The sequence below is a fragment of the Arvicanthis niloticus genome, chromosome 22, assembly GCF_011762505.2.
Source record: "Arvicanthis niloticus isolate mArvNil1 chromosome 22, mArvNil1.pat.X, whole genome shotgun sequence".
Classification (NCBI taxonomy): Eukaryota; Metazoa; Chordata; class Mammalia; order Rodentia; family Muridae; genus Arvicanthis; species Arvicanthis niloticus.
The window spans coordinates 5407753-5421645 of NC_133429.1; the positions used below are offsets into that span (position 1 = coordinate 5407753).

Below are 13893 nucleotides of genomic sequence, written 5' to 3' on the forward strand. Positions count from 1 at the left end.
TTTGATATCTTTTGATGATTATTGTCTGATTTGATTATTACTGTTGTTTCTGGGCATGTAGGTCAGTAAACTCACCACCTTAGTTTCTCCATTTCGCAAAAAAAAAAATTAAAAAACAGAAATTGGGATAGTAGCATCAATCTGCTTATAGTTTTGGGATGAGGATATAGCTTACTTGGTAGAGTTTTTTCACAGAGCCCAGGATTCCATTATACAACAAGGCATAGTGTCCCATGTTTGTATTCCATTATTCAGAAAGTGGAGACCAAAGGATCAAGGGTTCAATGCCATCCTTACCTAGACATATCAAGTTAAAGTTCAGCCTAGACTAACAACCTAGTCTTTAAAAATATTTTTCTTTTTATTTATTTATTTATTTATTTATTTAATGTATATGATAAAACCAAATTTTCTGTGTTCAGACACACCAGAAGAAGGCATCAGATCCCATTACAGATGGTTGTGAGCCACCATGTGGTTGCTGGGAATTGAACTCAGGACCTCTGGAAAAGCAGTCAGTGCTCTTAACAACTGAGCCATCTCTCCAGCCCTAAAAATATTTTTCTTTTACACTTTGGCCAAATTGAGAAGAGGACTGCTTTCTATCCACCGTGAGCGTAGCTCTTTACAATCATAAAAAGCTGTGAGCTAAAGGCTAGAACCGATATAAATTTAGCTGTGACATAGGCTAAGGAGTCTTTTTCTGGACAAAGAAGATCTGGCCCAAGGATAAGATGCATTGTTTCATTGTCTCTTCTACCACAGAGACTGCTTACATTTTTTAAGATTTATTTTTTTATTTTATGAGTGTTTTGCCTGTCTACCAGGTAAATGCAGTTCATGCAGAATCCAGAAGAAGGCATTAGATCCCTGCAACTGGAGTTACAAATGGCTGTGAAGTGCCCCTGTGGGTTCTGGGAATCTAACCTATGTCCTCTACAAGAGCAGATAGAGCTCTTAACTGCTGAGCCACCCTCCAGACACACAGAGACAATTTTTTATACAAGGCTAGAGGAAAATATGGTCTTAAGGACTTCATCCCTTTGTTTTAAAAAAAAATTTCACTTTCTTATTAGTTTTGTATATGTGTGCGCTTTCCCCACACAAGTGCCTGTCATGGTACTCAAGTGGACATCAGAAGACAACTTGCAGGAATCAGTCCTCTCCTTCCACTATGTGAGTCCCTGAGATTAAACTCACATTGTCAGGCCTGGCAGCAAGTACCTTTACCCACTGAGATGTTTTGCTGGCCTTTACACTTGTCTTATTTTATTTTTATTCCACACTGCCCTTCAACCAGCTACCTAACTATGGATGGCCATGAACTCCTGATCCTCCTGTTTCCACCTCAAGAGTGCTGAGATGACAGGCCTGCCCACCATGAGTGGTTTGTGTGATGCTGGGGATGAACCCAGGGTCCCTGCACTATCTGAGCACTCGGCCAACTGGACTACAATCCCATCTTGTTTGCTTATTTGTTCATTATTGTCGTCATTGTTATTGGTGTAGTGGATATGTGTCTGTATGAGAGAGACAGAGACAGAGACAGGGACAGAGACAGAGGCAGATAGATAGAGACAGAGAAATGGACAGACACAGAGTGAACAGACATTTTTACCCTCCAAGGGGCCTCATCTACCTCCAGTTTTGGACACGCAAAATGGTTTGTGTGTTTTGTTTACTTGTTTATGGAAGGATATAAGATCTCCACCTGTTTCTGTTTCTAGCCCGGTAGAGTTCCTTGCTTTTACGTCTATTCCTTTGATTAGTATAGTAGGAGGCTTTTTTTGAAAAGATTTATTTATTTATTTATTTATTTATTTATTTATTATGAGTACAATGTTGCTGTCTTCAGACACACCAGAAGAGGGCATTACATTACACAGAAGATCCCACTACAGATGGTTGTGAGCCACCATGTGAATTGAACTCAGGACCTCTGGAAGAGCAGCCAGTGTTTTTAACCCCTGAGCCATCTCTCCAGCCCAGTAGGAGGCTTTTATATCTTTTTTTTTTTAAAGTTTAGCTTCAAGTTTCCATAACTTCATGCTCATTAAACATATTCATTTTGGAAACAGGTGTAATGGTATATGCCCTTAATCTATAAAAGTATAGAGAGGCAGAGACAGATTGATCTCTGTAAGTTCAAGGCCAGCCTGGTCTATATAGTGAGTTCCAGATCAGCTAGGGCTACATAGAAAGATCCTGACGAGAGAAAGAAAGAGAGAGAGAGAGAGAGAGAGAGAGAGAGAGAGAGAATAAAGATGTTCAGTTGGTAGAGTACATGCCTAGCACACACCAAGCCCTGGGGTCTACATTTAGCAGTATATAAAACTGGGCCTTATAGTGCACCCCAATATTCCTAGCAGTTGGACAGTGGATGCAGGAAGATAGAAACTTCAAGGTCATCCTTGGGTACACAATAAAAGCCAGTCCAGGCTATATGAGACCCTGTCTCAAACAAAGAAAAAATAAAGAAAAGGAAAAAAAAATATAAAATAGCCCTGAGTCTATCACTACCACCACATAAACTGGATTCGGTAGTCCATGCCTGTCATCCCAGCACTCCAGAAATAGAGAAGGATTGTGAGCTCAAGGCAATCTTGACTTAGCAAGCTGAAGGAAAAGGCACAGTTCCTCTCTGTAAGTTATTTGTCCTCTCTTGTCAAGGCTGTATGGTGAATCCTACTGGAAGATAGTTTTTGATTCCATCTTGTCTATTTACCAGCCCAGCAATATATTTCAGGATGACTTGTAACCTCTACCTCTGGCCAGGATCTGGCAAATGATAGCTAGAAATTATCTGGGGGGATGGAGAATGAGACTAGAGAAGTATATATATAATTCTAGTCTCAGGGGACCTAACTTCATCTCCTGGCCTCTGTGGGGCCCAGGCATGTATGTGGTGCACAGACATACATGTTGGCAAAATACACACGTATAATAAAAAATAAATTTAAATTTGAAATCTCAGCTTAGGGGATAGCTCAGTGGGTAAGAATACTTGCTACATAGGCCTGAGAATGTGAGTTCAAATCCTCAGCACTCATGTAAAGACATGTAGCAGTGTCTGTCTGTAACTTTAGCACTGTAAGGAGGTAGAGAGTGGAGGATCGCTCACATTTCCTGGCTCCCGATTTTGTTCCAGGTTCAGAGAGACTCCGCCTCTCTCTGAAGAAGCATAAGATAATGGAGCAGGATAGCCAGCACTGATCCCTGAAATGCTCCGGTGAACACTAGAGGGCACATCAGCATCCAAAAATCCACAGATACCACACACACAGACAGACACATGCTCACTCACTCACTCACTCACACGCAATCTGTTGCTTGTTTCAGCAGCACATGAACTAAAATTAGAATGATACAGAGAAGATTAGCATGGGCCCTGCAAGCAAGGATCACCTAAAAATTCATTAAGCATTCCACATTTACAGGGAAAACTTGTATAAACCGAGGACATGACCTCTCCAAAGTATAATTGAGGGGAAGGTCTTTATTACAGAGATGAGGGAGGGACACTATAACCAGAGGCATCTGGAGGAGTCCAGAACAAGGGAACTGCTAGGTTGAACAGGGCCCACAGATTAAACTTGGCCATGAGAGGAGAGGGAGTGGGAAGCAAGAGAAAAAGAAGATTTCAGGCAAAGGAGACAGAGAGAAGAGCAAGAAAAGAGAGCTAAGAGAGAAAGACAAAAGAGATTGGGGACCAAGAGAGTTCATAGTGAAAATGGCAGTGTTATAAGGGAATAAGGCGAAACTGGAGGGAAGCCATGAGTTGGAGAAATTGAGGGTAAAAGGCAGGGTGAGAAGAGGTGAGAAGAGCCAAGATGCCAGCATGGACACTGGGACAGGCATCTGTGAAGCTGAGAGAACCTGGATGCCAGCATGGACACTGGGACAGGCATCTGTGAAGCTGAGAGAACCTGGAGGCCAGCATGCACTTTGGTATGCTCATAGGCACCACAGATAGCCATTTGTCTAGAGTTTCTTTTGAATTTGACAAAAATGTGAGGCCAGACCAGTGGAGCACATGTGTAATCCAAGTACTCTTGAAGGTGAGAAAAGAAGACCTCTCTATATCTGTTTCTAGGCCAGTCTGGGTTACAGTATGAGACCTCCCTTTCCCTGAAAAACAAGGACTGGCAAGATGGGTCAGTGGGTACAGCACTTGCAGAATAAGCCTGATGACCTGAGTCTATCCCCAGAATCACAGTAGTTAGAAGACATGATTCTTAAAACTTGGCCTCTGGCTTCCATCCCACAACTCTGCCAGGGGCAGAGCCAGCGCTACAGTCCCTATCCCACACACAGAGACAGCTTGACTCTCAATGGATCTGTCACAATCAGGTTTACAGGTGAGCCCCTCCTGTCCCAATACCTGACCTAACTGGGACCCCCACAGACTCCAAGGGGCTTAAGCAGGACCTATCTGCCTTGCTTGAAACACGTCATCCTTCTGGTCCACAATTGTGCCTGGGGACAGAGCAGGTGCTCCAGAGTCCTCCCACAACCATAGACAGCTTGACTTTCAGTAGGTCCTTTATAAACCAGGCTCACAGGAGGTCTGTTATAACCAGGCTCATAGATGGGGAGCTGCAGACCCCATGACAGTCTGACTTGAGGAGGTCCATCATAATCAGGCTCAGAGGAGGGACAGGCTCCAATCAGAGACAGCAAGGTCAGTTAACACCAGAGATAACCAGATGTGAGAGGCAAGTGTAAGAACATAAGCAACAGAAACCAATGCTACGTGGCACCATCTGAATCCAATTCTCTCACCACAGCAAGCCCTGGATACCCTAACATGTCTGAAAAGCAAGATTCTGACCTAGAATCCCATATCATGAAGATGATAGAGGACCTTAAGGAGGACATAACTTCCTTAAAGAAATACAGGACAACACAGGGAAACAGGTAGAAAACCTTAAAGAGAAAACACAAATGTCTTAAAGAGGTACAAGAAAATACAACCAGACAGGTGAAGGATCGAACAAAACCATCCAGGATCTAAAACTGGAAATAAAAACACTAAAGAAATCACAAAAGGAGACAACTCTGGAGATGGAAAACCTAGGAAAGAGATCAGGAGTCATAGATGAAAGCATCACCAACAGAATACAGAAGATAGAGGAGAGAATCTCAGGTGTAGAAGACACCATAGAAGATATTGACACAACAGTCAAAGAAAATACAGAGTGCAAGAAGCTCCTAACCCAAAACATCTAGGAAATTTAGGACACCATGAAAACCTACGAATAATAGAAATAGAAGAGAGTAAAGATTCTCATTTCAAAGGGCCAGAAAACATCTTCAACAAAATCATACTCAAAAACTTCCCTAACCTAAAGAAAGAGTTGGCCATAAATGTACAAGAAGCCTACAAAACATCAAATAGATTGGACCAAAACAGAAATTCCTCCAGTCACATAATAATCAAAACACTAAATGCACAGAACAAAGAAAGAATATTAAAAGTGGTAAGGGAAAAAGGCCAAGTAGCATTTAAAGCAGACCTATGAGAATTACACCAGATTTCTCAACAGAGGCTCTAAACAGCCAGAAGATGCTGGACAGATGTCTTGCCAATCTTAAAAAAAAAAACAAAACAAAACAAAATATAAATGCCAACCCAGGCAACTATACCCAGCAAAACTCTCAATCACCATAGATGGAGAAACCAAGATATTCCATGACAAAACCAAATTTAAACAATATCTTTCCACTAATCCAGCCCTACAGAGTATAATAGAAGGGAAACTACACCCAAGGAAAACCAAAAAATGAATCATTTCACAACAAACCTAAAAGAAGAGAACCACACAAACATAATACCACCTCTAACAACAAAACAGGAACCAACAATCATTGGTCTTTAATATCTCTCAACATCAATGGACTTACTTTCCCAATAAAAAGACATAGGCATATACTCAAAAGATGCTCCAACATATAACAAGAACACATGCTCCTCTATGTTAATAATAGCCTTATTTATAATAGCCAGAAGCTAGTATCCCAGATGTCTCTCAATGGAAGAATGAATGCAGAAAATGTGATACATTTACACAGTGGAGTACTACTCAGCTATTAAAAATGATGACTTCATGAATTTTGCAGGCAAATGGATGGAACTAGAAAATATCATCTGGAGTCAGGTAACCCAGATCCAAAAGACATACATGGTATGTACTCACTGATAAATGGATATTAGCCCCAAAGCTCAGAATACTCATGATACAACTCACAGACCATATGAAGCTTAACAAGGAGGAAGGCCAAAGTATGGATTCTTCAATCTCACTTAGCATGGGGAACAAAATAATCATAGATGCAGAGGGAAGGAAGGAGGGATCTGGGTAAGAGAGGGGAGGGGAGGGGAAAAGAGGGTGACAGGACCAGGTATGGGAAGAGACTGGAGAGATGTCCAGAGGGCCAGGAGAATGAATAGAAATAAATGGCAGTGGGGTATGAGGGATGGGGAGGGGGAACCACTAGAAAGCCCCAGATGCCATGGATTTGAGAGGCTCCCAGGACCCAGTGGGGATATTAGCCAAAACAGCAGGGAGGTGGAGCCTGAAGAGTCTACACAGCCTTCAGTGGGAGGGATGAGGCCACCCACCCATCTCAATTTTTTAACCTAGAATTGTCCCTGTTTAAAGGAAGCATAGGAACCAAAATGGAGTAGAGATGGAAGGAAAGGCCATCCAGAGACCAGCCCATCTTCGGATCCATCCCATCTGCAGACACCAAACCCTGACACTATTGCTGTTGCCAAGAAGCTCTTGCTGACAGGAACCTGGTGTGGCTGTTCCCTGAGAAGCTCTGCCAGCCAGCACCTGACCAATACAGATGCAAATACTCATAGCCAACCATCAGAATGAACCTAGGGTCCCCAGTGAAAGACTTAGGGGAAGGACTGAAGGAGCTGAACAGAATGCAACCCCATAGGAAGAACAACAATATCAACTTACTGGACCCCACAGAGCTCCCAGGGACTAAACCACCAACCAAAGAGTATACATGGGTGGGTTCATAGCTTTTACAACATATGTAGCAGAGGATGGCCTTATCTGGCATCAATGGGAGAGGAGGCCCTTGGTCCTGTAGAGGCTTGTTGCTCCATTGAAGGGGGATGCTGGAGGGGTGAGCTGGGAGTGGATGGGTAGGTGGGGGAACACCCTCTTAGAGGCAAAGGAGGTAGGGAGAGGGAGGGGGTTTGAGGAGGGGAGACCAGGAAAAGGGACATTTGAAATGTAAATAATAAAAAATTATATATATAAAAAACTTGGCCTCTGGCCTCTACATTTGCACCATGTCACATGTGTGTCCACATCCACACATATGCACCATATGCATATAAAGTAATAATATGAAGGTTGGTTTTAATGTCGTCTCACTACAAATTAGAATCACCTGGTGAGGAAAGTCAGTCGAGAAATTGTCCTAGTTGTATTAGTCAATGTGGAAAAATGCATCAATTTGCAGGCAGCCAGATAAATGGTGTAGGGCAGAATGATGATCATTCTCTTGTCTGCTTCAACCCTCTCATCACTGAGTGCATGTATGTACCCTGCTGTGGTTGTTACTGATGACAGCTCCTTCACTGATGTCAGAGCCAGCATTTCCGTGCTTCCACTGTGGGTGGAACCCTCCAAGTTTTCTTGGGATTGCTGAGGCACCCACTTCTGTGCATTTGGCAGCCATTATGTTGTTGACTTCTCCAGCGTGGAAACAATGGACACTGTGAATTACTTCAATTGCTGAGGCATCTAGTCTCAAGGACTGAGAAACTACCAGGCTCCCAACCTCAAAGGTGTGACCTGCTGTTGTTACTATTTCAAGATAAACTGATTTCATAAATTATTTACATGCAGTGTTTCTTCTCTTGTGCCCCCATACCTTCTCCCTCCTGCTCACATGCAGCTTTTCTTTCTGATTAAAAGCATCCATCCCTGCCTTAAAGCCCCCTTCCTTCCTGTAGGTTCTGCATGGTGCTCCCGGATACACTGATCCTTTTTTAGTTTGACCTCAAATGCCAGCTGGCTTATTATAATAATCAGAATCGTAAGCTGTTAAGAGCACAGAGACCGAGGCTTGAGTTCTGCAGTATCTAGACTTTCTAGATTTCAGTGGCAGTTGGTGTGAGCCTAGCATCCTAAGCAAAAGGGAAGGTACCAGCTCATATGGCCTGAGACACTGTCATTAAACACATGCACGCACGCACACAGAGACTGGAGAGAGACAGACAGAGATGGTTTGAATGAGAATGGTGCCCATAGGCTCATATATTTGAATACTCAATCAGTTAATGGAATTGAGAAGATGTGGCCTCATTGGTAAGATGTACCACTAGGGGAAGGCTTCCAGGTTTTAAAAGCCAATAGCCTCCCCCCAATGTGCTCTCTGTTTCCTGACTCTGGATCAGGATGTGAGCTCTCATCTGCTGCTCCAATGACATGCCTACCTGCCTGCTACCATGCTCCCAGCCACGATGGACTCCTGCCTTAGATAGTGTTTCTATTGCTGTGAGGAGACACCATGACCACGACAACTCTTACAGAGGAACACATGTCACTGGGGCTAGCTTACAGAGTTGAGAGGTTTTAGAGGCTTAGTTCATTATCATCATGGCAGAAAGCATAACAGCATGCAGCCAGACATGGTGCTGGAGAAGGAGCTGAGAGCTCTGCATCTTGATTTGCAAGCAGCAGGAGATTGAGACACACTTCCTCCAACAAGGCCAAACCTTCAATAATGTCACTCTCTCAGTCTATGTGGGCCATTTTCATACAACGTACCGTAACTCCTATCCTTATGGAACTGTAAATCCCCAAGAAATGCTTCCTTCTATAAGTTGTTTTCACCATGGTGCTTTATCACAGCAACAGAAAAGTAACTAATACATCTGAATACCCAAATTCCAGCGCTGGAAGCCATGTGTGGTTATTTCAATGAAAAATGTTCCCTTATAGGCTCTGATATTTGAACATTTGTTTTCCAGATGCATTATTTGGGGGAGGTTTATGTGTAGAAAAGGAAGGAGTATGACCCTGGGGACAGGCTTTGAGAATGTAAAGCCTCATGCCATGTTCCTTTCACTCTGTGCTTTGTTTTTATACTCGATGTAACCTCTCAGCTTCTTGCTTTTGCCACATGCCCCCTGCTTGCTGTTATACGTCACTACCATAATTGACCCTTTTTCCTCTGAACTGTGAGCCAAAATAAGTTCTTTCTCTGATACTTTGCCTTGGACATGGTGTTTTGTCACAACAGAAAACTAATATAGCAGGTGAAGGTTAAAAAAAAAAAAAAAAAAGAAGACTGACTTCACAAACTTGTTCTCTGACCTTCACACATGCACTGTGGCATGTGCATGCATATCAAACATATATATATTCTCAGTAATAATAATTATAGTAATGGCAATAATAAAATAGTTTAAATGACAAAAGCTTGACTGAATACTTATAATTCAGTCAGAATAAGCAGCACTTTAATGGGAATGCACATGGGAAGCAAGGCAGGAGGTGGCTGCAAGTGTGGGGCCAGTCTGTGCTAGACACCAAGACCTTGTCTCATTAAAAACAACAAAGTCCAGCACTTGAGAGGTAGATGCGGGAGGATCTCCTGAGTCTGAGACCACCCTGGTCTATGTAGTAAGTTCCGGGACAGCCAGGGCTACATAGAGACCCTGTCTCAAAAACAAAACAAAAAAATAAAAAACAAAGAAACAAAAGAACACAACAACAAAATTCCAAAGCAACAAAATACCTTTGTCTTAGTTAGGAATTCTATTGCTGTGATGAAGTACCATGACAAAAAAGCAAGCTGGGAAAGAAAGGGTTTATTTGGCTTATACTTTCATATTGTAATTCATCACTAAAGAATGTCAGGACAGGAACTCAAACAGGGTAAGAGCCTGGAAGCAGAAGCTAATGCAGAAGACGAGTGCTGCTTATTGACTTGTTCTTCATGGCTTGCTTAGCCTGCTTTCTTATAGAACCCAGCACCACCAGCTTAGGGGTGACACAACCCACAGTGGCCCGCCCCCCCATCACTCACTAATTAAGAAAATGCCTTACAGCTGGATCTTATGCGGGCATTTTTTTTTTTCAGTTGAGATTCTCTTCTTTCAGATGTCTCTACCTTGTGTCAAGATGATATTAAACCAGCCAAAATAATCTTCTAATACTAACCAAGAACCAAAATTATCCCAGAATCTTCATTTTGACTGCAGGAAACCTGGCTCCCTCTGTCCAGAATAGTTATTCATCTGCCCAATAGCCTCTCCCAACTCGAAATCAAACTCCTAGCCACATTCACATTGCCTGTCTAAGATCATTTTAGCTGCTGTGACAAAGGGTTTGGGAGCAGGATTTTGGAAAGAGGGGAGTCAGTTAGATAATCAGCAGGTAAGGGTGCCTGCCACCAAGTCTCATAACTTCAGTTTGATCCCTGGAACCCACACATCAAAGGAGAATTCCTGAAAATGAATTGTCCACTGAGCTTAGATAGATAGATAGATAGATAGATAGATAGATAGATAGATAGATACATATATACATACATACATAAAAACATATATACATAGATAATTTTTTTAAAGTATAGAGGCTCATTTAATTCTCCATTATGGTGACTGAGAGGTCTAGGAGCAAGGTGCAACATCTGGTAAAGAACATCTTACAACTCTGTAATGTGGCAGAAGGAACTGCAGGGTGAGATACTAAGTGTGCCAGCTGAGTTCTTGATTCTTCATCTTATGAAGCCGCAATGCTATCATGCATACTCTGGTGACCTCATTTGTTTCTAGTTAACTCAGAAAGGCCATACTTTCCAATACCACTAACATAGTGTTTCAGGTGTGGGTCAGCGTTTTGAGGCCATCCACTGAGGTTTCCAGGGTCTACTGTTCCAAGACAGAGAGTTGCACCTAGGACATATGGTTAGAAATACAAACAGTCTGGGGCTGGATGATGGGTTAGTGGTTAAGAGCACTTTCTGTGTAAGCAAGAAGACCAGAATTTGAGTCCCATCATCCATGTAACAAACCAAATGTCTGCTTGAATCTGTGATCCCAGCAGTGATGATATAAGGAGAGGCGGGGATTTCCTGGGCTTGCTGGTTACCAGCCCAGTAGAAAAAAAAATGCACATTCCAGATTCTGGGAGAAATCGTACCTCAAATAAAGGAAGACACTGCTACCTACCTCTGGTACTCCTTTAGGTATGGTGCATCTATACACACATACAAACATACACCATCTACACACTACAAACTCAACATATACATATATAAAGACAAAAAAAGAAAGCAAGTTTATAAAGAAAAGGAAAGCCGGGCAATGGTGGCGCATGCCTTTAATCCCAGCACTTGAGAGGCAGAGGCAGGTGGGTTTCTGAGTTTGAGGCCAGCCTGGTCTACAGCGTGAGTTCCAGGACAGCCAGGACTACACAGAGAAACCCTGTCTCGAAACACAAAAAACAAACAAACAAACAAACAAAAAAAAAAAAAAAGAAAAGAAAAGAAAAGAAAGGAAGATGGCTCCGTGATTAATAGCACTAGTTGCTCTTTTTAGAGGACTCAGGTTCAATTCCCAGCACTCACATGGCAGCTTACAACCATTTGTAACTCCAGTAGACATCGCTCTTCTGGCCTCTGTGGAAACTGCATGCATGTGGTACACAGACATACATGCAGTCGAAACATGTATACATGTAATGTTTCAAAAAAAAAAAAAAAAAAGAAAAGAAAAAGCAAAGCTGGGCACAGTGGCACACGCCTTTAACCCCAGCACTCAGGAGGCAGAGGCAGGCAGATCTCTGAGCTCAAGGGCTGCCTGGATTACAAAGCAAGCCCGGGACAGCCGGAGCTCTGTGAGCTGAGAGGAAAAGATGTACTCAGAAGTGCTAAGCCACAAGGCTCGTGATTCTTTAGAGGTCATTAGCATTGTTCCTACTTCCCCACATTTTTATATCTTGGGCTTTTTCTTTTTCCTGTGTAGTTCTGTTTGTCCTGCAAATTGCTATGTAGACCAGACTGGCCTCAAACTCAGAGATACTCCTGTCTCCCAAGTTCATGGGCTTTCTTGAGCATGTTGTTTGTTGCATGTGGGCAAGGGTTTCCGATGCTTTTGTTTGTCTCTTTTTGTCTTTCATGTGTTGATCTTGATACTGTTTTCCCCAGTCCCTTGCTACACTATGACAGTGGGCTAAGTTATAAATCCAACAATTCTATAATAATCCAGGCTGTAGTCTAGTCCCTACCTGGACACAGCAGCTAAAAGCTTGACCAAACAACAAATGAGTTATATGCACTTTAATTTTATTTACTTATTGTTATGAGAGACCACGCTGGTGTAGGTGAATGCAGTCATGTGTACCCTACAAGAGCTTACAGCATCCTTAGCTGCAGGCTTTTGACTAGGCTTACAGTACTAAATGTGAACTCTCCTCTGTGGAATGGGCTTTAGTTTTAAATCGGAAAGGCACTGCTACTCAATAAAGTCATGCCACTATTGCACCAGCAGTCATATCTTACCTAACATACTAGGACTGTAGCATACAGGGTCTACAGGCAGAGCTATCAGTGATGGTTTTCCTCTAGCAGCCTACATAGCTTCTGGCATTATGAAAGCTAGGCAGGAAGTTTCCAGATCAGGTCTAGCTTGATTGTTTCCACTTTTTTTTGTTGTTGTTGTTTGTTTTGTTTTGGTTTTTTTTTTTTTTTTCGGAAACAGGGTTTCTCTGTGTAGCTCTGGCTGTCCTGGAACTCACTCTGTAGACCAGGCTGGCCTCGAACTCAGAAAACTCAGAAATCTGCCTGCCTCTGCCTCCCAAGTGTTGGGACTAAAGGCCTGCACCACCACTGCCCGGCGGTTGTTTCCACTTTTTACAACCAAAGTATGTGTTGTTGCATGTACTTTGCATGTGAGTGCATGTCTACTTATGTATGTGTGTACACTATGAGAGCATCTAAGTGTACACTCTATGTGGATACATTTGTGTGTGCACATTACACGTGGCTGTACATGTGCATATTTGTGTGTACATTGCATGTGGGCTTATGTGTGCACATTTATGTGTGCAAATAGTCTTTCCTAAGGGTGGAGGTCAGAGGACAACTTTGTAGAGAGTCCTCATCTTCCACATGGTTTGAGATAGGGTCTTTCCCATCTCCCCACCAAGACAGGATATCTCTGTGTAGCCCTGGCTGTCCTAGAACTCAATCTGTAGACCAGGCTGGTCTCGAACTCAGAAATCCGCCTGTCTCTGCCTCCCAAGTGCTGGGATTAAAGGCGTGCGCCACCACCGCCCGGTGAGATAGGGTCTTTCTTGTTTCACTCCTGCAGAAGCTGACTATGAGCTTCTGAATATCCTGTCTCTGCCTTTCATTTCCCAGAAGGATTGCTAGGATTACAGGTGTTTGCATTAGTGAGTCCAGTTTTAAGTGAGTAGTGAGTTCTGGGATCTAAACTCATGCAGTACTTTTACCCAGAGCCATCGGCCCAGCCCAATGATATATAATTTTTAATATTTAGCGTTATGTGGGAATCAGAGGACAACTGATCCTTCCAATATGTCAACCCCATTGGCAGTTCTTGTGAACTGAGTCTGAGATCTGTGCCACTTCCTGCTTATGTCTGCTAGGCAGTCCACCTCCCATCAGCAGCTTTGACCTAGGCTGACTTCTGGTTTGTGACATGCCCTGAAGATCCACTCCAGCTTCTTTGGGGTCTTTAGTTTTTCCTTTATTTTAATTTTCTTAGACAGGGTCTCATGTAGTTGAAGCTAGCCTTGAACTCCTGATCTCCTGTTACTATCTCCAAAGTATAAGATAACAAGTGTGAGCCAGTGTGCCCAGCTTGGATCAGAGATATATCTGGGATTG

The 13893-nt window shown here is 42.8% G+C and overlaps 1 non-coding gene across 1 annotated transcript; it reads left to right on the plus strand.

Moving 5' to 3' along the window:
* The first annotated feature begins 3326 nt into the window (after positions 1-3326).
* On the plus strand, positions 3327-3435 carry LOC143436520 (U6 spliceosomal RNA). Its single transcript, XR_013106487.1, has one exon. It is a non-coding gene; the product is annotated as a U6 spliceosomal RNA (small nuclear RNA).
* Positions 3436-13893: the final 10458 nt, after the last annotated feature.